We start from the raw sequence: 27,076 nt of genomic DNA on the forward strand, positions 1-27,076 counted from the left end.
TGCTATCACTTTCCTTTCCCCTGTTAATCTATGTACAGGTACGATATTTCCATGCATCTGCCATGAACTAAAGTACTGAAAATTGTTCCATGCAGCAGCATTTATCAATATTTTTGAAGTCTGCAAGTCAGATTTTTAGCTCTGCTAATTTACAGTATCTACCCAACTCCCATCTATTTTATTGATTTATTTTCAGGCCTTTGCCTGAAATTCTATTTTTACTGAAAATTAAATGTTTTCCTTTTCAGACCAGAGCTGGATTACATTTAGTATCATTTGTCCATTCAAACTGCAGAATGGTTCCAGTTTTCTTTCTCAGCAAGCTTCTTTACATAGTCAAGTAATATTTTCCCGTGTATTTAAATTCTCATCTTATGATCTGATTCAACTTAATTTTTGCTGATTGTCGGTATAAGCCTGCACTTTCTGATAACCAGGATGTGGCCTTCTTTGCAGATCAAGCTGCTTTTCTGTTCCTTTGAGGATCTTTGCTTATTCCAGACATTTCTTAAAAATACTTAATCATTCATTTTGGCATAAAACTTCCACGTGTTTCTTTTCTCATCTAATTTGGAATGCAAGGTTTTTTATTAACTTTTGCACCTTTGTCTAAAACAAATCCCAAACCTCTACTACATCTTAGTTTAAAATCACTCAGTCCAGTTGATTTCACTAATTAGCTCTCTCCATTTATTTTGAAAATGGAAATCCTACTTAATCAATCTGCTTTTTGTTTACTAAATTTAACTAAATTAACAACACCAGATATTTCATCCAGAAGCCGACCCTCCCGTTATTAATAACCATCTGTTCATTTTTTTGCCCTCATATCTTGTAAAATAGTCTCCCATATTGGGACAATTTTCAGTAATACACTTTTTCATATATTACCCATCTCCACATCTGATCCTGAGCATTCAGAGAAATGACTGAACTGTGTTCAGTCTCTATTAAAGCCATATGGCCAGGTACAGTGATACTGGGCAAGTGCTACAGGGACACAGCACATCAAAATGGGTCCTGAAGGCACTACTGCACTTCATTTATACTTAAACTAAGCATTCACTTACCACTAGTCAGATTGAAAAAAAACCCACCTTATTCGCAATGCTAAGTTGAAATACTGAAAAAGTATGTCTTCTCAAGAATAGCAACATAATCTTCCTCCTTTCTGAAGAATGAACTTTAAGACTATCTCAGAAAATGCATGGACTTTATAATCTTTCAACAAAACCATTTGCCCTGCTTGAAGAGTGAACAGGACTTTGCAAAGAAAATAAGGATAATAATTGTTCTTTCACCAGGATCCTCACAGTTGGTAGGATCCTGGGTCTGCTACATCCACTGAGCTGTTCTTCACAAACTACTCTAAGTCTAGCTTGCTTAATTATTGCTGAAGAAAATAATTTCCTGTATTTAAATGACAGCCAAAATACTTTTGCATTTTTAATTGTATACCCATTGTTAATGAATCTCATAATCATACAAGTTACAGTTTGGATACTTCTTTGTGAGCTGCCTCATCATTTCATTAGCAGCAGCTACCAAAAATGGAGAGGGCTAGGCATATTCAGCTCTCAGACCCAGGATTTAATGGAACAGACCCTTCTGTGATTGCTACCTTGCTCTAGCCCCTTTAAGATGGGTATGTCTGTTATGACACCTTGAAAGATGATTGAGATGTCATTCATTGAAAGTGATAAAGATCATAAAGCAAAGAGTGAAGTATTCATTTTCTTAACAGAAGACTCCCTAAATTTTACCTAGTTTTATCCAAAAGGCTTTTTAGCAAGTCCTATTAAGTTTCCATAGTTAGTGATAAAGAGGACAAATAAGACTGCTGCTTCACTGACTAATGGCATTAAGCTGTGGGAATCCATGCCCTGGATCACCCCTCCTCAGGAAAGTTCCAGTTACTCCTCCTGAAAAATATGGTGAACTCTCAGTAGAATAGATATTCTACTTCTGTCTTCTTCACTGATATTGACCCAAATTTCTGGTAAAATTGGGATGTATACTAAACAGTTATGAATATAAGATTCATGATGCTAGTAACAAAACTTGTGGTCCCCTTTAAAAAATTGATTCAGTGTTATACTGATTTTCAATTTCCTCTGAAACTCAGTTATGGGAAGAAGGGTTTTGCTAAAGAAACAGAGGATGCTCTAGTAACCCTGCCACAGACCTTGTGAAAAGCTTTTCTAACTTCAAACGCACAGGCTAGGGGAAAAAAGGTATAATAAATCCTGTCACACTTTCAGAGGAAAGAGAAGGGAAACGAGCAATACTGTAACAAGCACCTGTATCAAAGTAAGTATGGCTTTCAGCACTAGAGCAGTTACTGGCTTTATTACAATAATAAAATAAGGCTGTATCCTTCCAAAGGGCTTGAAAATTACCTGGATTGCTCCTTTTTTAACTGTAGCAACTCCCTCTCCTAAGAATGAAAACTTTCTCCTGAAATTGCCTCACTTCAGTGAAGTCTGTTCTCGTGCAGAGACCAAGGGCTAAAGGGAGCTGGGACTTGGGCAGCTGGAACCTGACACTGCTGGACACAGCTGAAGGCTGTTTCAAGAGAAGTTGTGTAACTCAAAACTGACACTTTCAATAACTAATAAAAAAAGAACATTTCAAATGCTAGCTTCTTTAGACTTCTGAGATGCATGGAGAAGGATTTGCAAACTGTACACTTGCTAGAGTACTAGATTCACCCAGAACACATGGGCTTGTCGCTTGCAGTAACTGTTATCTTGTCAAGTATGTACTTGAGATTATAGGCATAGCATAAAATGGGAGAATCCAGAATAAGGAAGATGCCTTCACTTCCTGAAGGTTATCTGAAAACTATGTGAAGAAATTTTAACAAGAAGCCTGATTGAAACTTTCACACTATTTTTTTGTAATTTTATTTTTTAACAGCCTATTGCACTGATAGAATCACAGAACTATTTAGGCTGAAAAAGACTAACACTAACCCAGCATTGCCAAGTTCAGCATTAAACCATGTCCCCAGGTGCCACATCTTTAATAAAACCAGATGTATTTTAAATACCTCCAGGGATGGTGACTCAACTGATGGGGTACTTTTGCACAGAAGAGCTTTTTCAAGGTACAGCACAGTTTCCACTTTAGGTAGTAAGAAGAAACTGGACAGCATTTCAGAGCCCCAATTCACAGGTGGGAAGACACTCCGGGTATGCTCCAGGCACAATGAACACTGAGCTGAAGCATGTGCTCAGCAAGAGTAAAAAAGCACGTGAAGAATGATGTAGGGATCAGACATTTCTCTCTCATCTCTCTCATTACGTCTTGAAAACAGCAATTTCCTGTGAGATGTAAAAATTCAGCACTGGACTTTTTAAGTAGAAGGGGTGGGATACTGTCCTAACCAGCAGCAAGTCCATGAAGACAAAAATCTTGAGTGACATGGGGCCTTGCTTGATGGCTGCACACCTAATTAAAAAAAAATCAAACTAATTTTTTTTCTTTTGAAAATATACTTTGATACTGAGGAATCGTCTTTAAATATATCCATATTTCTGCATGCATGTATACAGACACACATGCAGGTCTGAATGTGGACACACATGTATTTATACAGTGCTAACCAATTTACCAATCCTGAGTCACATATGAAAGGGTTTTATGGCTGGCAGTTTATATTTTGTGATAAAAATGATCCTACTTAGGTAAGCAAACTGTGCATTTCCCTGCTTACAAGTGCCATAATGGAGACAGATCCTTCTGCTGACCTGTTTGCACTCTGCTTAATGTTTTTCTTTGTATTCTAATCAAAGGTTAAAATGTTGTTAAAACACAAAATCTATTTAACATTGTGAAAATTTAAGTTGATATAAACACTCAATCATTAATGCAGTGTTTTATGATTAGAGACAAGTCAAATTTTAACACAAATCTATGCTTGCAGTCTAAGGTTGTCAATTTTTATAACATGACTTCAAAATTCCATGCTATATTAATTTTCAGCATATTTAAAGCTTAATAATTTAATGATTTATCCAATTTTAATTTATACTTTCAAAACCACTTTGAACAATCTGAGGTGCCACTGGAGATCACAACAGTGGTCCTGGTTAAGTCAAATAATAATTACAGCGCTTTCACTTTAAAGATGAGATTATTTTTAATTATTGAGTGAAGTACTTGAGGTACCATACTTATATAATTACGCTACTCATTAAATGGTTATTGAAAGCTGAAATGTAATTTTAATGACAGCTACCTATTTTTCTTTGCACACTTTATAGATGACAGATCAGTCAGGAATTCTAGTTTGCTCAAAAAATCCTTGCAGCTGCACTGGTTCTTTCAGGTGTAAAACAATTAAGCTGTTCTTTTTTTAAATTTTAAACATTTTTTTCCTCAAATGATGTCGATATAATATACAGAAACTAGTAAAAAACAGAACAATAAAGCATGGATATTTTTTCTTCTTCACAAAAATATCAAAATACTGGCCCTAAACTATTCTAAATTCCAAACAATACCCCCCTGAAAATAGTGACAATACAAATATGGAAGAATAATTTTAGTCAAAATGTGTTCGTCATATAATACAAACAACAAAAAAAAATTGCTTAACAGATTGCAGTCCTTTATTGTGAGTATAAAGGGGTAATCAACATACAATAAGCATTTTACTATGCATTAAAACTATATATAATACCATGAGATTCCTTTGCTTTTTCTAACAGCAAGGTTCACAACTCATCAAACATAAAATTCCTTTGTACTATTTACTCCACAGATAGATATTCATTGGACTGATCTCAATAAAATTTATTCTAACACGTAGGCATCTCTCACAATTGACACTACAGAGGTATGCTCTCAGAAATGAGCACCTTAACACTTATGCTCTGCATCTTAAGCCTTTATATGCGATGTCTGAAATTCAGGGTATTTCTCCGTTGTTTCAAAGACCCGTATCTTGTCCAAATTAAGCTTTCCTTTTTCACAATGAAAACCAAACAGAGGAGTAAATTTGTTTCATTAACAATATTAAAGCAAAGATTTCTGAGTTCGCTGTATGGGGAAAAGGCAATAAAGTTTTGAAGAGGGAAAAACTGCTTTGTTCCTTCAATCCCCTAGTTGAAATTAATTATAGCAAATGTTTATGAAAACATCTGTTCCATACAGTTATAAATTCTTAATTTTAGCATGGACGATTCCAAGCTCCTCTATTATTTTGAAAGAGAACAGTCTGACAACTGAAAGGTTTACAGAAGAGCAGGCAATTTGTATTTCTACAGCACCAAATATGCAGTTTGGAAAGTCTTCAGGACCTCTGCAGCACAGGAAAAATAAAACAAAATACAAAAAGCCTAAGAAGACGGAAGCTTTCTGATTTGGGTCCGCCGATAGACCAAAATGGCAGCGTGAGGAGGGAAAAAAAAAAAAAGAAAATACGAGGAGAACTAATCCCGAAAACATACGGCAAATCGAGATTTTACTACACAAAGTAGATGTTTAAGAAGTGAAACGTCGCGGAGCTGCGGCACTCCGCGCGAGGGATGCGGGCGGCGAGCCGGGCGCTGCCGCAAGCCGCCGACAGAGGGCGCTGCAGAGTTTGGGAAGCGGCGGCCGCGGCTACCGCGGCTCCGGGCGGGATCGGCCGCCCCCGCCGCGGGCTCGGCCCGCGCGGCCCCGCACGGCCCCACACAGCCCCCGCCACAGGCTCGGCCCGCACAGCCCCACACAGCCCCCGCCACAGGCTCGGCCCGCCCGGCCCCGCACAGCCCCCGCCACGGGCTCGGCCCGCCCGGCCCACACAGCCCCAGCTCGACTCCGCGCAGCCCCCGCCCGGCCCCACACAGCCCCCGCCGCACCTCGCGCAGCCCCCGCCCGGCCCCGCACAGCGCAGCCCCCGCGCAGCCAAGGCTTTCAAGTCATCCTTTCAAGTGATTAAATGGAGCGCGCTCGGAGCAGCGTAGAGTAACTGTAAATTGTGCCTTCAGCTAAAGAATTAAGTGCACTGCACTTCTGATATTTATTAAATAATTATTAGGCCGGAAAGTTGGAGAAGGTTTCGCTCTGAGCAAGTTCGGTTTTCTGAAATAAATACGACACAACTTTTGGGTGAGCAATCTTTTACGTAGAAACCTGGCTCCCTATCCCTCACTTCAAGTTCATTTAGCATTAGAAGCACACTTTGAATGCATGCAGCGCAGATTTCTGATAGCATTTTAGTTTTATCAGCTCTGCCCTAAAATATTATATTTTGCCGCAAATGAAATAAAAACCTATACACTATGATAATCACAGATACATGAAGATAATGAATTGTGAAATGAACTAATGAACTTGCCATTTTAAGTATAAAAGTCTTAGGCTGAAATATTTTGTTTCATCTTCAGTATTGACATGAAAAAATATATTTAGCATTACCAGTCTTTTTTCCCCTTTAAGCTTATTTGAATTATTAAAGGAACATAATTGTAAAGCACAATATAGAACCCACAGAGATGCCAACCTTGTGATAGTGAAAGCTGGTCACATTTGGAAGTAGGTAAGGAACACTGACACCAAGGTGCAAAATCAAAGCCTGTTTTAGCCCTGCTGAAAGCTGTTTCAACAGTATGATAGGCAGACACACTGGTTTCCATTTAGGAAAAAAAAACTTCTGGAGAGAAAATCTTGTACTGCATGTTGCTCAAACCCTGTCTTTTGGATTGCTGATGTACGACAAACAAGTGGCACCCACCTTCCATGATCTTTGCTTATAAAATCACAGTTGCGTATGTGTATATGCATATATGAGTAAACTCAGAGTATTCTCCAGGCAACATCTCCGTTTGAAACAATTTTGTCTATGCACTTCTTTTTAAATCAAGACACATGAAAGTAAGAGGGTTTCCATTTTAAGTGAAACTGCTTCTAAGTGTTCACAAATCTAAACACCAACCCTGTCATTAGGTTAGTCTGTAAATTAACATGCCACCGTTCCCCATGTAAAATGTATGTGTGAAAAAGTGTGGATGGGAAAAGATATACAAGGGTCTAGATGACAGATTCTGAAATTAGAATGTAGCATCAGTGTTTAAGAAATGTAGTCCCATGCAGCTCAATTTAAAATAAATTCAACAATAAGTACATTCAAGGGACTTATTTATAATATTTCTTTTCCTGTTGAAGCCTCTGCATTTACAAAAATAGACTGAGCTATACACTGTACTCTAAACTAAAACCAATATAATACACAGAGCAAGAAATTTTACTCGAAGGGCACTGAACTAATTCATACGAACGCTTCCCAAGAATTCCCAGGTGATTGCAAGTTACCAAAATCCCAAATACTTTATATCCAGATGTGTTTTAATATAATCTCTCTAGGCATGATAGGAAGGAAAGAAGTTTAACTGTGATGCAAATGGTGATTCAAACACTTCAGAAAATGCATGTACATGGAAAAATAGTTTGACTTCCCATTTAGTGGGAAGCACACAATACTAGCTTATATAAGCAAATGTGACTCCACTGAAGTCGATACACATTTAGCCCAGTAATTCCTGAGCTGAATTTGCTACCAGCAGCAATACGAGTGGTAGAACAAAAAAATCCACAGGGTAAGGTAAAAGGTAAAAACACTTCTAAGTGTTTTTCAGTTATTTCTCCCAGTGCACCTGTCTTTGGTCCATAGCATATGATGTCCACTTCTGCTCATATGCTCAGTACTAGAGCCTGTACCAGCTACATAGCCTGGCTGATCATCTATCATGTGGAACCTACACAAAGTCCTAGGTCATCCCACCAAATGTGACTCAAAAGACTCCAGGATAAGATACAGACATTTTGGTGTAGTCTGACTGGAGTAGAAACTGTACATTTAATAAATAATTTCATCTGTAACTTGAGTAAATTCTTTAAGAGCATACACAATTTTCAAAATCACAAATTGGCAAAATTAGTAAAACAGGATAGAGTAATCCAGTTTAACTAGAGACAAGCAGCATAACTAGACTTTGCACAGAAAGAAAAAATAAAACCTTAGAAGCTGCCTGGCATCATTGCTAGGAATTTACACCCTAATGATATACAAATGCTGAGTGACTTATACTTGCATCCAGAAGAATTTAGCTAATTTTAACTTATAAACAGCCTAAAAGGCCTTTGAGCTATAAATCGCAATAAACTAAAGATGGCAAAAGGCAATAAACATGAGTTAATGACTCAACATCCTCCTGAGATAGCACTGGTCATGCAGCTTTGCTTAATCTTAGACATGCACAATCACTATAAAAAGGTGGTCTCCAGAGACCATTTACACTGACAATAAGAAAAACATACCATCTCTTTACATCTTTGAAGGCCACTATCATCCTTTAACTCACTTCAATTACATCCTATTTTTAACCACATTTCTATCTTATAGATTGTTGCAATCCTTCTGTTTGGGATAATAAATCATATGGATGTATAGTCTAATTTTCATATTCAAAAGCAGTAATGCATATTCCATATTCCGTGGAGCTTAGGAAAAAAGAAAAACAAAAAAAGAATAATCAGGAGTTTTCTAGCATTCTGTTGTTTTTCCAAGATTAAAAGATAGTAGAAGACAAACAAGAAAAAATTAAGTGCTCTTTTTTTGAAATATAACTGCCCTTTCAACAAAGAGCTAGCTGATTTTCAACAGAGAATAGCAGGTTTATCAGGAGAAAAGCTAGCCTGGCCAGGGAGCCACATGGCAGTGATATGCAGCCTCACCTTCTAAAGTTGGGGAGATGATCTCATGATAACCAGGACCAGGAGTGAAAAAGAGCTTTGCTTCTTTGCTGTTTCTTATCAAAGGACACTACTGCAGCAGGCTGATGACTTACAGCATTGCTGATGAATGTGAAAGGCTCCTGAAAGCAAAATGAATGCTCTCCTGGACCTTCGTTCTGGAATGCCAATGTGTTTATGAGCACTGTGAAAATCATACCACTTTCCTTCACCCAGCACATGCATGCAAAGAGGGACAGCCTGAAATCAAAGCATCCACGTGGCTGCTGTGGTGATGTGTGTGTAATTGGCTACTTGCTTGTCTGGGGTGGGAAAACAGGCAGCATTTATGGTTGGGAGGTAACCAGAAAGAATAAAAAGAATTTTGGGGTAATAAATGAATAAAAGAATAAATGGAAACACAGAAATTTGGGCACATGAGAAGCTAAAAGGCAGAGGAGCTCCTTGGCATCCAGTGGAAGGGCTGGCACTACCCCTGAGAGGCAGCAGCAGAACTAAGGGGTTTGGCTCCAAGGAAGAGGAAACAGACAAGAAGCTTCAAGGAAGGAAGCTGCCACTGAGATGCAAGACTGGGCAGTGCCTGGGCTTTCTTTAAATGCTACAGTTTTAAAAGCACACAGTAAGAGGTGAAGAAAGTCCCACATGAAGGAATGAATGTGGGAAGCTGCCAGTCTCTAAAATGTCCAGGGTCAGAGAGAGGCTCTTGGACTCCCACAACATCCCTGTCACCTCAGCTCAGCTCTGCCAAATCCTTCCAGCTGCAGCCTCCTCCTTCCATACCACAACTCCTCTTAGCACTGCTGGAAGCAGACAGATCTGTTGGTCCAAAAGGTTACTTTGGATTTATATTAACATAAATTGCAGAATAATAGTTTAAATCATTTAGAAATAGGATCCTGCTCACATCTATTTAGTGAACATATTTTTAAGAATGTAACTAAGTAACACATTTAAAGTTATCTGGGCAAAACTTAAGACCTGTTCCAATAGCTGCAGAGTCTAGAGGTAGCACAATTCAGAAACACACGGTTAAAACAATTTTTAAAAAATCATGTTACCTTCACTTTACAGCAGTACTAGTACCTGATAACCTGGCAAGGCATCTGAGAAAAAACCCCAAAACCTGAAGACAACCAACACTGTCACAAAGACTCAAATACTCAACCATTGAAGGGTGTTACTGCTGCTGATGGAACAGCCCTTATCCTAATCAAATTAACAATACAGGAGTAACATGCACCAGGAAGGGACAACTGAGCTTACAGCTGCCTAGCTTGGTTTTACAAGATGAAGTCAGAAAGCCCTGGACTACCACTGAGGCTGTCTAATTAAGGCTGTTAATTCTTGGAATACATTGTGCATCCAGAAGACCCATAACTGAGAGAACCTAAAATGGAGCAGTACCCTACATTTTCTATAAATTTCTCCAAAGAAAAAACATGTCACCAAACAGCATAAAAGAAGTACTGAGCTAGAGCTTTTAAAATGCCAAATTGAAATATGCCAAAGCATAATGAAAACACTTGATTTTTAATCAAAATTCTTGTAAATCAACCTTTAGGCAATTTGGAGAATACCAACTGTGTACTTTTGCTGGTGCAAAAGCAGATGCATGTTGTGAATGACAGATCTAGAAAAATTTGAAGAGCAAAGGTATATATGCACTAGCAGTAAACTCTAGATGTCTAAGAGATGAAAGTCCACAGCTACATCAGAATATAAAAATATATCAAATTGACAGCAAGAATGACAAAACACTTCTATTTACTACAGTGCAAGGTGCTTTGTCAAACAACTATCACTTTGTTGTAGATATTGAGGAAAAAAAAAACTCTCCACAGAACATTCTTGCTAAAAAGTAATCCATCATGGGACAGATTTCTGTTCCCCACCCTTGCCCTCCTGTGTGGAGGATGAGTAGTGTCAATCCCTAGTGGCACTTCAGAATGGTACTAAGGATGAAAGTACAAAGCACTTGAAGATATAAGAAATATAAGACTTCTAAAATGCAAATAAGACAAGTATGACTAGATTTTTTTTTTTGTGCCTAACAATTATAGTGAAGTTTTCCAAAAGTTTGATGATTTAATTTACACAATAATACGAAAAATTATTTAGGAGTAGTCAATTCTTCCCAACAGTTACCTCAGTTCTCTGAAACAAAAAATCTTTTAGGCAAAAAGAAAACAGTCTGTGTGCAAGACAAAAATGTCACCCAGCATTGGAGAGATTCAGCTTTTTGATTTTGCATTTTTTGACCAAACACCCCTAAGGAAAATGTAAGAAGGCATTCCACATATGTAATTCATATTAAAACTCAAAAATAACCATCTGGAGATCAACAGAACAGTCCCAAGCATCTACAAATTTGAAAATATTTCCCCTTTTCCTTCCATTTCACCTCAATTTATGGCCGTGATTTGCTTTATGACAAGCATGGTACCTCTCTGTCAAGCTGGAGAGGAGAAAAAGGTTTGAACCAGAGACTTTGGCTCTTCCATACCAGAGCTCTGCATTCTCAGCAGGCTTCACACCATGCTCCCAGCACTGCATCCAGACAGCACAGAGCTCAAGTGGTGTGAAAGGAATGCTCTGCACCAGGTCATTCGGCACATCCATAGCCTGCTGCCAGAGACCTGGAGGAGGTGCTGAATTTTCATGCACACTATGGGAGTGAAATTCCATACAATAGCTGCCTTACTCAGGTACAGGCCTTATGGAAAAAGCACTCTATGCTGTGACTGCAGGTTGTAAGAGCAAGAAAGAATGTCTACATCTGAACAAGGCTTCCATTTCCTGCCATTGGGATGACAGTGAATAAAGACGGTGAAAATTGCAGCATGTGAATACTGGTGTAATTACTGAATGGTTCCCCACATAATTATGCAAAACAAATCTATCCATAAGTTAATGTAGCCATTTTCTTTTTGAAACAGAATTTTCATGCCATCCATCAGTCACCCAAAAAACACAAACCTTAGATGACTTAAGTACACAGAATTTACTCATTTGGTCTGTAATATAAGCAATGCATGTGAGTAGAAATAAAGGTTTAATGAAACAAAATAACATACTCCACTAGGGAAAACATATTTTGCCCAAAGAAAAAACTCATGTAAATAAGTGGAGGCTTGACTATTTGATAAATATAGCCCCAAAGGTTATATGTTTACTGAAAGAATATAAATATTGTAGGTGATGTAGATTTTTTTTATTTGACTAGAAACATTAATTACTTTCTAAATACAATAATATTTTTTCAAACTGTGGGGTCTCATTTCTTTTACTGCAACAAGTAACCCATTACCTAACAAAAATGTTTACATTAATCACAACCGCTCTGTATTTTAGTTTTTATACCACCGATTTTATTTTTGTTTAGAACTGAACTCCCTCAGGCATTCTTTTATGCCAACCGTTAATTTCTATCAGTGATAAAGTTCCCTTAAGCTTCTTTTAACATCTACTGGACATGACCTCATAAAATTTAATGCCACTCATTAACCCCAAGCACTTAACTTTACACAGTAATGTCAGGCATCTGACTTCTCAGTGCATGAGAAATCCAAGTGGGAACTGTTTGAGAGATACAAATTACAAATCACTTGAGTAGTAGAAAGAGCTGCAGTGAACAATATTAAAGGGTAAATCAAGACTTGAGCAAAAGTAGGGTTCTTGTGATGCCTTCTATCTAAAATTATGAAACATACAAACGGGGGAGGCTGCAACGTGATTGTTTTGGCTTGTGAAAGGACTGAAATTCAGGGACTGAATGCCAGGTTTTCAGCACTGTCTGAAGCAAATATGATGTGCAGTCATGTTTTCTCGGCTGTCCAGTAGCCTTCAGGCATTTGGGAAGCAGAACAGGTTTTAGGGTCACCTCACATTCTGCAAAGGCCACACAGCAGCGAGACTGGGGTAAGCCAGAAGAAGCAGTTCCTTCAAAGTGCTCATTCCTTTTTTCCTGCAACAGCCTTGCCTAGGTTTAGCTTTAGAGTGTGGTTGTTCTTCCAATTTTGGTTATGTACCAAGAAAGCTCTCGGAGGGACAGCACTGTTTTTATTTTCCCCGAGATGCACAGATGGGTGATGTCTGCTTAACTCATTTAACCATATTTCCCAGTGGCTTCACACATGTTGGAGAAAATGTGGAAAATTCTAGAGGTGAATGAAAAAAAATACTTAACAACAATTTTCTGGCTTCTCTTGAACCATTCAAGGACATTTCTTGTGGGGAGCTGCAACTGAGTGACAGCCTGTCATGGCCCTGAGTGTAAAAAAAAGGCACATTGTTAGGATAAAAAAAAGTGGCTTATTTTGTATTTCTGTTGGCTCAAGAGATATCTAGGCATGCTCTATGAAAAAGGACAGTGCTATGCAGCTAGAAACATGGCCCATCAGAGTTCCTGATAGCAATCTGCTTATTCAGCTCTGTTATGAAAGGTCCCCTCCCCCAGACTGTACACAGGGTTTGCTTTTTCTTGGTGTCACAGGCTGTTACATTCTGGGTTAAGCAGTTGATGCTGTTGGAGCAGGGATCAGCTTAACATTTCTATACAAATTATACAAGGTAGCTATAAATTGCTTCATGAGAAGCCACGTGAGATTTGATGTGATGTCTTTAAGTGCTACAAGTTTATTTATTTTTCAGCAGCAAAAAGAGCTGGCTCTCAGAACTAAGCGGTAGCTCCTGAATTTACTGATCTTAACTGGGAAATGTATTCTCTGCTACACCGTAAATCTAAACAGAAGGAAGCTGTTTTGCTGAAGCTTTATCTACACGGAAAGGTATCCCTAAGCCAAAGGTAGGTATGACAGAATTGAGGTTTTCACATATGAACTACTGTGATCTCTGATATGAGCCCCAGCTCCAATTTCTCTGAATGACTATTTAAGCTATAAACCACCCAGAACCAAAATCTACAGTCAATACACACACCACACTATTGAAAATGGTTTTGCATCTTGCCTGCCACTGGTCTAAGATCACTTTAGCATAATTACAGCTTGATGCAACATCAGTAAGTGTGCATCAGTTGGAAAAGTTTTTATTGCCTAATAGCAGGGAATAGTAATAAAGCAGATGTACACCAGGCCACATGACAATGGCAACCAATTGGTCTGTGTTTGGCAAAGCAAAGTATTAATGTTTTATAAACACAATGTATGTTATACTTTTCTAACAACAGGGGTGTAAATCTCTGCACAGCATAAACACTTGTGTGGATCAACACAGAGATACTGCTGTGATAGGTACTTTGAAGTTGCAGATAAGAGCTCAAGCTGCAAGATGCCAAAAAAATTGGAAGTTTGTAAAGAATCACTGCCAGACTCTTAAATGTAGTAGCACTTGTGGGACTTTCTGAAATATAAATAGTAATTACCTTCAATGCAGAATGTATTTGCAAAAATAAATGTACTGGTGCATATACCAAAACTCACAACTCAGTTTCCTATTCGAGAACCAAACTTTAAAATCTGCTAATTGTGAGTAAAACAAGCCCCAAAATACTCTTTTGCTCAACACCCCCTACCCCACAGTGCCCAAATCCACGTACACATGGGCACGCACATACACAACCGCTCCAATATCCATACGCAAACACGTCAGCCTTAGTGTGAGGGCATCTACCTTGTAGACAATTCAATCAATCTCTCAAGTGACACTCACACGTGCCTGCACACACAAAAGCAGATGTGGCATTAAGATTTACAAAGTTATTGAAACTTTTAACAAGTAAAACGCATCTTTACTTAGCTACACCAGAATGAGGAATAAAGGGGTTTACATATGTTCCAATTCTAAACCTATCAATCAAACCCATGTTATTCCTTTGGGAGCTTATTTACATGCATATTTATCAGCCTCACATGCTAATTCCCTGCTGTTTTATGCCTGCGAGGCATGTTTATGAGTCATAATTGTTGATCTCATTTGATGTATTTCACTGAAGTAAGACATTATTCAGTTATGTGGCCTAATGTCAATGAATTACGATGACCTGATCTTCGAAATGCAACTTGCTCTTTAATTTTTATTAGAGCATTACTTATTCAGAAGAAGAAATACAGTAAAATGGAAGATCACATGTTTTTATAGCCATTTTACTTTAACATCTGATTTTTGAAACACTCCTCCCTACCTCTAGGCAAAGTTTTAAAAGTGTAATTCATAAACACCAAATGAAAAGAATTTTTCCCTGAAATTAGTACACATTACTCAGAGTGGGACCTTTTATAGATGTTCTTATTTTGTTTTAACCAGCCACAAGACAGGCCTTTGGAGCACTGGCATATGGTTTGCAAAAGAAAAACAACCCGACTCAATTCAAAGCCCTGAATTTGTTCTTTGCCTTAACTTCATCAAAACTGAAACCAGACAGAGACTTCACAGCAACTGAGAAATTATTGCTAAAGTAAGTTAAAGGTCCCCACACTGACTCATCATCTTTAATGCTAAGTGGTGCCAACTTATAAACACTAAATCACTTGATGGTCAAAGTAAAGACCTAAAGAGGGAATAATTATGATGTGTACAAACTTCACTGCAGTAGCCTGTATTGTGCCATTAATGGCTATTTCTAGGTGGCAAGCCAGAAATGGTGATAGTAAGCATCCATGCTGTAGGAGTCAATGTAAGTTGCTCCTTATCCTAGGCTAATAAAAAATTAGCATTGTACACATAATTTACTACATGATTTTCAGATGTCCCCTTTTCCTATCTTAATATTCAGTATTGTTTTTATGCAATTATTATCAATTAAATATGTTCAAAAGTTTCCAAATTGCTGCTCTGAGCTACAGCTTTAGCATGGAACAGAGTAGTATGCAGGAAAATAAAACTATCTTTAGCTAAGCAATGCAAATTCAAAGTGCAGGCTCATTTTTCCATAAGAATCTCAAACTGACTATGACAGATATGAGTAAGTATCTTGGAAATCACAGAAAATCTGCATGTATCTTCCTGAATTTGTAATATCCAGAGGACTGGATATACATTATATACAATATAACATTAATTCCAAGACAAAAAATCCTCGGGATATTTTTCATGTCCACAATTAAATCAGGCTTTATATGCTCTTTTTTAAAAGTGAAAAGGAGCATTTATTCCTGTGTTTACATAGTATTTTTCCAAATCAGAAGTTTGCTTCTGGCAGGCATACATTACAAACCAGTTTCTCTAAAAAACCTAAAAATCTTCACTTGAACAAGTAGTTGTTCTAATGTCACAGTTACAGGAGTATAACTTTAGTTCATACAAATGCCACAACTAAAACTGTTTTATGTTCATAATAAATAAAAATTTAAAAAATATATTAAATTTAATTCTGAAAAAAAAGTCAATTCCATAACTTTTCAAACAGAAGTCTTCACTTATTATTCAGTATGTTATTGTCTCAAGAACCCCAGAACAGAGCTAGAGCTCTCCACAGTGTAAGCTCTAATTTAAAGCCCCTCTTTATTTCAAATTCAAATAAGCAAAAGACACAAGCTCATCTGCCAGGGATACTTTTATTTTAATTTTCTTTTTCCTTTTTTTGTTTAGAATAGCAACAATTAATGCTACACTTTTTCTGACAGTAAAGTCTTCATCTTAGTAAGGCAATAATGTTGTGGGGACATAGCTGTAATAATTCAGAATGGAGCTTTGTAGACTTTTGCAGAGAAGTATTTTCTTTCATACCTCAATAAACAATGAAACTATATTGGGTCACAGAAGTTTGGAGGTGGCCCTGTGGCTCCATATGCTTCTCTCCTCGATTAAGATAACATCTGTTCTGGCCACCAGTCAGCAAATCAAATTTGATGAGAATTCATCTGTGTGCAAAGTAGAAATGCCCAATAATGGACAGATTTATGTTTCATTGCTCCACCCTTTCAATATTTCAAATTGTATGTAACAAAACAAACATTGGTATCTTCCAAAATTACAACTAACATATTAAAAAAAAATGTACCCCTTTATAAGGAAACTCAAAACATTATCAGATCATTGCAAACATATTTTCACATGTATTACATGATCTATCCCTTTAATTGTACTTAGTACTGAAACACTATACTGTTCATTTTTCCTAAGGTTAAATCATTGATTCCATTACAAATCCAATTTCGCAGAAGAAAAGAATTATCACCACCATAAAAGCTTTATCTGGATGAAGTTTGTGCCTTTTAACTTTTAGGAAGATCAAGAATAATAATTTGCAATGGGATATCAAAATTTTAGTGGAGAAATTTATCATACACGCTACTTGCTAATATTTTGGTTATATGGTCCCAGTTTCACTAAACTGGATGGGATTTGTTCAAAAGTTTGAGCATAGTCTTCCTATCCCAGAGTTCATGCGTTATTGTGCATCACTTGAGTATCCAAGCAAAAGATTTAACTGCCAGCTGTTTGCACAGAAATAAGGTATTTAGAATTTATCACTAAAGGTGTAAAACACCTTTATTGATCATTCAGCCCAAATTTGACTGAACACCACCACGTCAAGTAAACCATAGCACTGTTGTGCTTGCTTTGAAAAACTCTTGTGAGAAGTATTTTCCCTCTACTTAAGACAGGACCTGGCAATATTAAGATACAAAACTATGAAATAAATAAGCATAAATAAATCAACTTTGACAATCAGTTCATTAAAGTGGACTAGTATTCCTTAGATTTTCAGCCAAATCATGTTTTAATAGTAATGCACATATATATCTGTACTGAGACACCATTTATCAAAGGTTCAGGAATAGTTAAATGTATTCAAAACATTTGAATTTTATTTAATTACTCAAAATACTGAAAAGGTGACAATGGTCTACATCTTTTGAAATACTTTTCACTTCCATTACCAAAAATACTTTTAGTTGCAATTTCTGAGATGATATATGCTCATTTAAGTTTGTATATAAAACATTAAACAGTTGTGTGTGTGTGTTTTCTGTACCGAAGTTACACTTTCTTAGTTAAGTAGCTACCTGCCTCACAAAAACTGTCTGAAAGAAAGAGCTGAAGGATGGCATCATCACTGATGCAGTGTCCTGCACCTTGAATGATGCTCCTGGCCCTGCTACAGACCTCTTGTATGAACAAGCCCTATCATTTCCCCAGCCTCAAATTCCTTTTTGCATGAGAACACATAATCTCGCTGCTCTCTCTATGGCAGTTATGAGAATGAATTTCATTGCTTCTTGTGTATATGACACCTTCTAAAAGGTAAGCACACAGATGCAAAACAAACATCCCAAGTCCCACTTCCCTTTTCAAGCAGATCAAGCCAAAGAGCACAAATTGCATCACAGCCTTGTGTGGTTGTCAGAAATGGTGAAAGTAAGTCTCATTTGCTATATCCTTTTGTGTCATTTGTGCTGTGGTTGAAATGTTATAGTCACATGACTACTGATGTAATGAACTAAACATGTAACATGATGAAGAAACTGAACAAAGATAGTTATGAATACCTAAAAGATATTCTAGATCTGACAGAAGTGTTCAGTCTTGTCACAGAGTGTGTCTATGTACATCCATATAAATCTGAAGCTTAAAATAGTCAGAAACAAAACCCACTGATAGTTCACTTAAACAAAATAAGATTTAAACACAAGCTGGCACACATGCCTGTGAAATGTGATGGTCCTTATCCAGCATTGCTTAGATTTGAGCTAGTTTGCTATTTTGTTGACTGAAAAAAGATAGGCAAAAGCAGAAAGGCTATCGACATTTCTCTCTGTCCCCCCATTTTAGCACTCATGTTTAGTGAGAAAGGTGTTCTCTTATTATCCTGTATATTTAGCCTTTTTAAAATTATTGTGTATTTTACAAGCAAAATGGAAATTGGGACTGACTTCAAGAATCAGTTATATGCGTTCTGCCTCTGCATGGCCAAATCTTGACACTAAATGCTTAAAATCTGAACTCTCCCAAAACAGGAACCCCAACTAACCACAATGCAGTACCCTGGGCTAAATGACTGCTTCCCTTAAAGGGCACTCAGGCTTGTTACCTTTGCAGCCAATTGGAACCTAGCCATTAATTTTAATAGGGTCAGGATCGGGCCCCTGACTTTTTCGACATCAAAGAAACATCTTTCACAGTCATGTTGTTATAAATAATTAAAGCTGATTAGTAATAATAAGGTACCTTAACCAAAAAGGTAAACAGTGGAGACATTTATTATCAAAGTAAGAAAAGAAAATTAAAATAACCTCCAACACTTTTGTATGTGCAATTCATCAGGAAACGTTGTAAAAGAACAAAAACAAATGTTGGCTCACTCCAGAGGTTCTTTGTCATCATTAATGTATTCAGGTTTTCACAGCTGAATTGCTGTACTTTGAAAAGATTTTCATGAAAGGAAACTCAAATTCAACGTTTAAACAAAGCTGTCAGGTTACCAAGATTCGTATTTGCTTGTATGTCCAGAAAATGTTTTATCCTTTTTAAAAACCCGTTAGGTTAGAAGTATTATTATTCCTTTGCTCTCAATTTGTAAACAACAGAAAATAAGCTTTTGTTAAGCAGCACACATTTATTTATTTATTTGCTACTGCAAAGCTGAAACCAGCAGTTAGAAATATCTGTTCCAAAGCGGAGGTGAAACTACCTGGTACAGATATTTTACTTCATTACTAGTTCTGTTCCTCAAATTGATACAAATGGCCTCCTTCTGTTTCTGTCTGTCTGGTTGCCTGATCAGCGGAGCTAATTGTCAGAGCTGGGGAGATTTCCTATACCTAAACAGAAGATATGCAGTTTGTAACCTGCTTAATTTGCCTTATGTCCTGGATGGCCCTCAGTATGTTGTTCATTAAAGTATCAGCTGTTTCGGCTGTTGCAGTGGCAACCTAAGCATAGGCCTATTTTTCTTTGTTAAAAGGCCAGATTGTCAATAAATAATACACATCTTACCAGATAATTTATTACCACTTAAATATGACAGTACTTTATTTCTCTCCCCTTTCACATGTCTTAGTTTTGCATGTCAAAAGAGGACAAGGGCAGGGAGTATCCTGGGTACCATGAGGCTAAAGATTAAGGCTTATTAGCAAATCAAAAGCCTAAAACTGAAGCTTTGCAGTATCAATTGAGTGAAAGTAGGTTGAAACTTTCTCTTTCTAAAATAAGGAATTCCAGGCCTTTATAAATGTCCACATACATGAAAGACAGGAAACATCCCATCTGTAGTGACATATTTCTGTTATATAGAACAATCAATTTCTAATTCAATCAAATTTGTGACAGTTAAGCTCTTTAAAAATGTTTTAACATACATTTAATCTCAGATACAGAGGTCTGTAACATCAGCTAGCTGCTCACAATTCATACACTGCTTTGTAAATTACAATCTTTAGTACGTCAGGACAGAAGTGAACCCAGACATTTAATTATTATCCTGTACCAATCATGCTGGCCTCAGCTAGAATTCTGATTTACTAGTCTTTCATTATACATACACAAGTACAATCAAATGTGTACAGTTCAATTTTTTTAAATTAAGAGAATCTGCCTTTTCCATATGTAGGAGATATAGCCATTTAACATAATTTGAACATTTCCTGGAAACACTTAATATGTAAGGTATTTATGGCCAGTAATCTTCATATTATATTTCTGTGTAAAGTCTGAGTAAAATATTCAAAAGAATGATTGTATTCTCATTCTTATCTTATGTATAACTTTTTATAATGTACTAGTTTTAAACCACTTTTAATTACATTTACAGAGGTTGTATTAAAAAAGATTATTCTGTTTTATTTTGTTGTTCACTAGGTTACTATAGTTTAAATGGAAATTTCTTCTTGGTATTTTAAGGTTCTCTAAGCATGTAATATTTATTTTAAAAAATTAAATTTCTTTTTCATTTAACTTGCTTTTTTTCCTTTTATACTACAAGTATTATTATGCTACACATATACTAGGAAGCGAGATGAGAGCCAACTAGTTGATCTTTAACTTGGATTTGGAAAGAACTAGGAAAAGAAACATAAACACTCAAATCAGGCTCTCCCAAAATAGGGTCACAAGGAGTTGTTAGAAGAATGACATGAGGCTGACAAGTAATTTATGCCAGTATTCAGGCAGAATTGTATCTGGAAAGACCTGGAAACTCCCAGCTCAGATGACTAACTGAGGTAGTGTGCTAGTGTCGTTAGTGAGAATAGTCTTGTTTTCATTTAGAGTGGAACTTCCAAAATGACATTTTTAAAATTTCACTTGGATCAAGAGAAGTTGCGGGTGCCCAGAGAAGCTGTGGATGACCATCCCTGGAAGTGTTCAAGGTCAGGCTGGAGGAGATCCTGAGCAACATGATTTAGTGGGAGGCTTCCTGCCCATGGTGGGAGGGCTGAAACTGGATGGTCTTTCATTTGTTTTCCAACCCAAACCATTCCATGAACAGACATCACTGTCCAAAAGGTCATCCCTAGTATCTGCCATACCAACCACTGAAGGCCATTTCCCTACATGATGTTTCTGCCAGTTTCCCATGTCAGAGAATAATCTCCAAACTGCAGTTAATGCAATGTGCAACTCATGCGAAGCCACCAAACCCCCCCTGTATCTACCAATTCTAGAGAGGAGAACCCATCTCTTAAAGCTGGTATTTCACAAGTCCATGGTAGCCCTACTCACATTTGCTCCCACAACTGAAGTAATTAAAAAAACTCCTGCAATTCCTAAATACAATTTTCCAGTAAGGCACTGAAACCAAAGGGCCCACAAGAAGCAAATTTCTAAGAGCATGTCAACACTTCTACAAATACATTATTTCAAGTAAAAATTGTACTGTGTGATACCTAGGATAGCTAGATCTTCAACTAACTATATTAAATATATGCATTTTTAAACACGCATAGCTTCTCTGTTAACAGATCTTTTAATAAAAATGTCTAATACAGAAAAGAGGAAAATGAAGAGTTCTAGAGAAACAGCTAGTGACAGCCTGAGTTAGCTCAAGATACACTGTGTTGCTCCAAAAGCCTTTGTCACTACAATCCTGTTGCAGCTCAACTCAATTAAAGGAAGCTAAACAGCAGTTATTATTAATAAATGAATATTAAAATGCTTGTTATGTTAGCATATGGCGTTTGAACATGTAAAAACCATTCTTGTTTTTATTCATCCAATATGAAGTGAAACAGACTGAGGATGGCCCCTTCTCTTCCATCATACCTGTGCCTTTAATGAGGAAGCCAAGCCCTGCAGAAGCACAAAGGTTTTGAACAGGACCACTAGCAAGAACTGTGCTAATGGGGCACACTGAAGATTTCTGGCTGAAGGGTAAAACTCCCCAGTGAAGGACACAGGGCTTTTTCAGGGCCTGGTGTAAACCACAGCATGGAACCCCAAAGACATTAAGAAACAATCACAACCCTCAGTTCTTCTGTTCCAGTATAATGCAAAGAGGTTCTCTGTTCCAATCTTGTCTTTTTAATGAAAACACACAGTAGCATGCATATTTAAAAGGACTCTTAAAAACAAAATGCTCTATTTCATGTACATGTCACTCCCTGGAGAGAAGATGGAATAACACACATTATATGGCACACATGACGTCATAAAATATGCTATCAAAAATATTTGATAAGAAAATAGTAAGTCTTCCAACAACTCGCTGTATTCTGAATTACTTTTACCTAGGAACATACTGCTCACACAGAGAGGTGCAGACCTCTGTGGTTTTTTTTTCCTTTAAATGAACTGATCTCTAAAAATGGAGGTAAATAAATGCTGTACAGGGCAATGCACATTAGCACTGTATATCTGGGTGAAGGGGGCTTTAAGGGGAAAAAACCCTTAACTTATAACACTGAGTAGCTAAGGACCAGTTAGATGATAAAGTCATTTTCTGACAGCAAAAATTCACTTAACCCTGTAAGGAACGTCTAGAGCCAAAACAGTACATGTCAATTACACTAAAGATTTGGGCAAATTATTTGATAACACATGCTTTGTCCAGAAAAGATGGCATTTACTTTATTACTTCATTCCCCTCTGTTTTCTACTTGTTTTCTGTATGACACTAATATAAACCAGGAATCTTAAATTTCACATAAGGTATAGTTCTCCATGGAAATACTTTCTAGTGATCAGGGCTATGAGGTTAACACCAGAATAGCATAATTGTCCAGAGACAAGCAATGGAAACACCCACACAGTATATGGCCAAAATGGAAATATGAATGCTCTCTTATCATTTCTCATATTTTTTCACAGCAGGTTTGAGAATCAGAAGGGATGCAATAGTAAGTATGAGGTCAGGAACTTATCTGGCTCAACTGGATTACTTTCAGTCACACACTCCAGTAGTTACCTTTGTCCTTCCAGCAACATCAACCTTCTCTGTGCTCACCACCAACTGTAGCCCTTACACATGAAATATATCCTGCCAAACTCCAAAGCACTCTGACCCATTAAAGGTTTCCCCTTTTCTTCTATTGAGAACAAAAAACACATTACATTTTTCTATGTGAAGTATGCTATTAAATAATAGCTTGTACACTAATTAAAGCAAATGTAATTGTGAGAACACACTGACATTGTTAAAGTAAATTACCCAATTTGTTAATAGTTTCAAGTGACCTTAATTGTATTAATTGTGATATTGAGCAAATTAAATTGAAGAGTATTAAATGCATTGTTCCAGTCTGTCCTTAGAGGATCAGCTTTCTCATTATATCAATGAAATGGGAATACTACCTACCACGCTCTTCAAAACTTGTGTTGGAATGTGGTGGACGCTGTAACTTGGAGTGAAAATTCATGGCAGAAAGTTAACCTAGTTATTCCATTTCAATGTAACAGAAACCTTGAGCATTTGGAAGTCAGAAAAACAGTTTGTCAGATGCAATATGCAGGGAGAAGAATATTTCTGAAATTTCATTCAGGTCTTACAAAGTCTTTGCTGGAGACAGAGCTATGATTCACCAATTTCTCTTTGAAAGATCCCTGTTTCAGAGGGGATCATACAAAAACCATGTTAGAATAAAGTGAGTAAAAGCATGATCATTCTTAGAAGAGAGAATGCAGAAAGATGTCATCAAGTCAAAAGACTACCCAAGTCAAAACAAAACATAATAATGTACACATATCTAGATGCGTGTAAATTAAAATACAACCAGATCCACAAGAAACAACCAAAAATTAAAATTTCTTAAAAGAACTAGAATCCTCCATTTGAAGTATGAGATTGCAAAAGTGAGAATCCCTGCCATAAATTTCTAATCAACTATTTAAAAATGCTATTTAAAAAAGCATAAATGAGTGCATTTTTTGGCATGTACCTTTTTCTATCTTGAAAGAAAAATCAGACATAAGGAAAATAACACAGGCCAAATTAATCAACAGAAAAGGACAAAAATACTATTTTAATGGACTTTAGAAAATGTTTTAAAGGGACAGAAAAAAGATGTTTAAAGTTAAAGGCTTATTTTGAAGTTTTTAAACTTGCAAACAAGCACATTCTCATGGCTCATCATAACTTAAAATTCAAAGTTTATGAGTTATATAAAATCTGGAGAGCTACCAACACCCAGACCTTTCTCCAAATGACACTTACCTCATCTGTAATGATCTACTTTGATTTGTTCAGCTAGGTAACTGTCTCATGCCTAGCATCTGCAACATTAATCCTTCCAGCTGTTCCTAGTGAACCATGTCTTAATCTTCTCAGGCCACTTCTCCAAAATCTCAAGAATACTTTGAATTTTACATCTACTCTCCATTATGTCAACAGTCCTGTCCCAAATAAACCACGTTTTCTCTCTATTTCTTCACTGAATTTTTAATAAAAGCACTGAGTACTACTAGACTCAACATATTTCTGGAATCCTATCCAATATACCCTTTCAAGCTGACAGCAAATGAACAAAAAGTAGTCGACGCATGCAGTTTTCCAAGCAGCTATACTTAAGAGCAATCCGTGTATTTTTGAGATTTCTTTAATTTTATGAAAACTGTGAGAGAATTTTGTAACTCCAGCTGGACATGACATCTTCTGGTTCTCCATCAAGTTTTGGTATCAACTGCACATGCTAAAAATACAACACTTCATGCAGATTTAGAAATCTGACTAGATCAGTAACTAAATATTTCTTTTCAGCACCCTTATTAGGGCTGTGCTTTTTTCCAATCACCTCATCTCAGTGAAGGCTTTTATCACTATGCTTCTAAGGTAAGCATTCAGCCATGTTTAAAAAACACAATTTAGATATACTGATATTCTACAATATTGCACAGAACGTCTCCAGTGGACCACCACTCCACCATATTTCTGTGATTCATGATACAAAAAAATTAACATAGAGATTTTCACCAAGTTGATTCTGTATCACCCCTGAAACTTGAGGCTGCATTGAAAAACCTTGTCTTGAAATACTTTTGTGAAGACAACGACGGACAGACTGCATGGACAGGAACAACTGTATACTTTGATGCCTAAAGAGCTAACACCAACCATACACACGCTTTATTTAAAATGAAACATTAAAACTTCAAAGACCTATTCTGGATATATAAAGTTTCAAATTAAAATGCACTATGTGTTTCACAGCAAAAAAGGCTATGAAGATGAAATGGATGCTTTATATAAAATATTTACATAGATAGAACATAAAAAATGTACCATAGTTGGTAACCTTTATGACTTGGGGAACCATGTATTTACATATCTTTATCCTCGCATGTGCGTATGTGTGTGTTGTGTATATATTTTTAACAGTTGACAGCTGTTTTAGAGCATACAGAGATGCCAAGCTGAATGAGGGTCTTGATTACTTCAAGATTAGCTATCTAAAGTTTCTATTCATTTTAAGTGTTGTTAGTGCGAAGAGTCATTAGTCACTTCCTTGTCTCATAGAACATCAGCATACATTTACATTGTTAATGAACATTTGGGGTAAATGAATTAATGGCACTTTTAAACATCAATTCAATCCTAATAACTTTGTATGTCACAGAAATGTTAAGGTTGGGATAAAAATGAGAAACCTTTTCAGTCAAGGTAACTAATCGCTTCTAGGCACAATAAAGGGTAAAATTAACTTACGGTGTATTTTTAACAGGGTGAAAATTTTGCTTTTTCTTGAAACAGAGTTGAAAGAATTATCAAGATTTTTTAAAGCAAATAGGAGTTGGAAGAAAATGTTTATCTTTTTCTTGACTGGGGTAGACTAGAAGCAAGCTGTTTGTCCTCTTGAAAATGGTTATTATTTTAGGTTATTGAAAAAAAGATTATTTTCAAGTTTCTAAAATATGTACAAAAATGCATTTGCTTTATCAGGCTAAAATGGCTTCATATTGTTAAGATGTCAAATATGATAGAAAAGAAACACTGCCTAGAAAAGCTATTCCATTTATTCGTCAGGTTTTAAAATACTTTCTCCATGACGTACATTGTCATTTTTAAACATTGAAGAAGCTTTGTAAACCAATAAAGAAAGAGTGAAAAAATTAACTCAAAGGGACAATAAAGTTTTACCAATATATTTGGAAGCAAAACATCAGCTTCTTCTAAACAGAAGTAATAAACCTGACTGAGCAGAACTTGACAGAGCTTTTTAATAAGCACTAGTAAACAGAGGATTTATAAACAGATACACCCACATAGAATAGTTGATCTGGGTGAGGGACTTAGAAAATGTGACAAAGTTGTTTCAACTCTGTAATTTAAAATAAATTTTTTATTTTGCCCTCCTGGTACATGTGTTCAATGACTGGAAAATTACAGGTAGTTAAGGTGCCACTGTGTATAACTGAGTACTTGAGGAATGTTTTCATGACAAGGACGAGCTTTCTCATTAAGCTTATCACTTTCTTCTAACCAACTATCCTGTCACTACTAGCAAATAAGTAGAAAAGATGAGCAAAACAGACAGGCATTGCATTATCCAAGCAGTTTGTTCTCATTGTTCATTAGGGTCTTCCAAATACTGCATTTAACTAACTTGCTTCAGGTTATGTAGTAATTTCTATCTTTAGAGCCTATTCATTCTATCTCAGCTTTGAGATATTTTTTCAAATAAGAACATAGGGGCTGAGTCAAACAAAAATCAGACTTTGTATTTGCATAATTTTGTCCAAAATAATATACTGAACTTTACTGCAGAACCAAATAAGAAAAAAAAGGAAAAAAAAGAAAACAAAAAAAGAAAACAAACAAAAAAGATCCCTAAACCAAAGCAGTGTAAGAGTCCATGCTTGAGAAAGTAACATAAAGTCATGCTCCATTTCAATATTCTTATGCTGAAGTCAGTGTTTCGTTTATGATTAAAAAAGGATGACAGCACATTAAACATTTGGCTAATGCTTCTGTCTGTAATTGAAAGTTGACTTTTCGTTGTTTTCA

The 27,076-nt window shown here is 36.6% G+C and overlaps 1 protein-coding gene across 7 annotated transcripts in view; it reads right to left on the bottom strand.

Moving 5' to 3' along the window:
* TBC1D5 (TBC1 domain family member 5) overlaps positions 1–27,076 on the bottom strand; it is a 318,058-nt gene that overhangs the window by 158,251 nt on the left and 132,731 nt on the right. The window lies entirely within an intron of this gene.

The sequence above is a fragment of the Agelaius tricolor genome, unplaced genomic scaffold (genome assembly GCF_023055355.1).
Source record: "Agelaius tricolor isolate 1412-34295 unplaced genomic scaffold, bAgeTri1.0.p SCAF_6, whole genome shotgun sequence".
In the NCBI taxonomy this organism is placed as follows: domain Eukaryota; kingdom Metazoa; phylum Chordata; class Aves; order Passeriformes; family Icteridae; genus Agelaius; species Agelaius tricolor.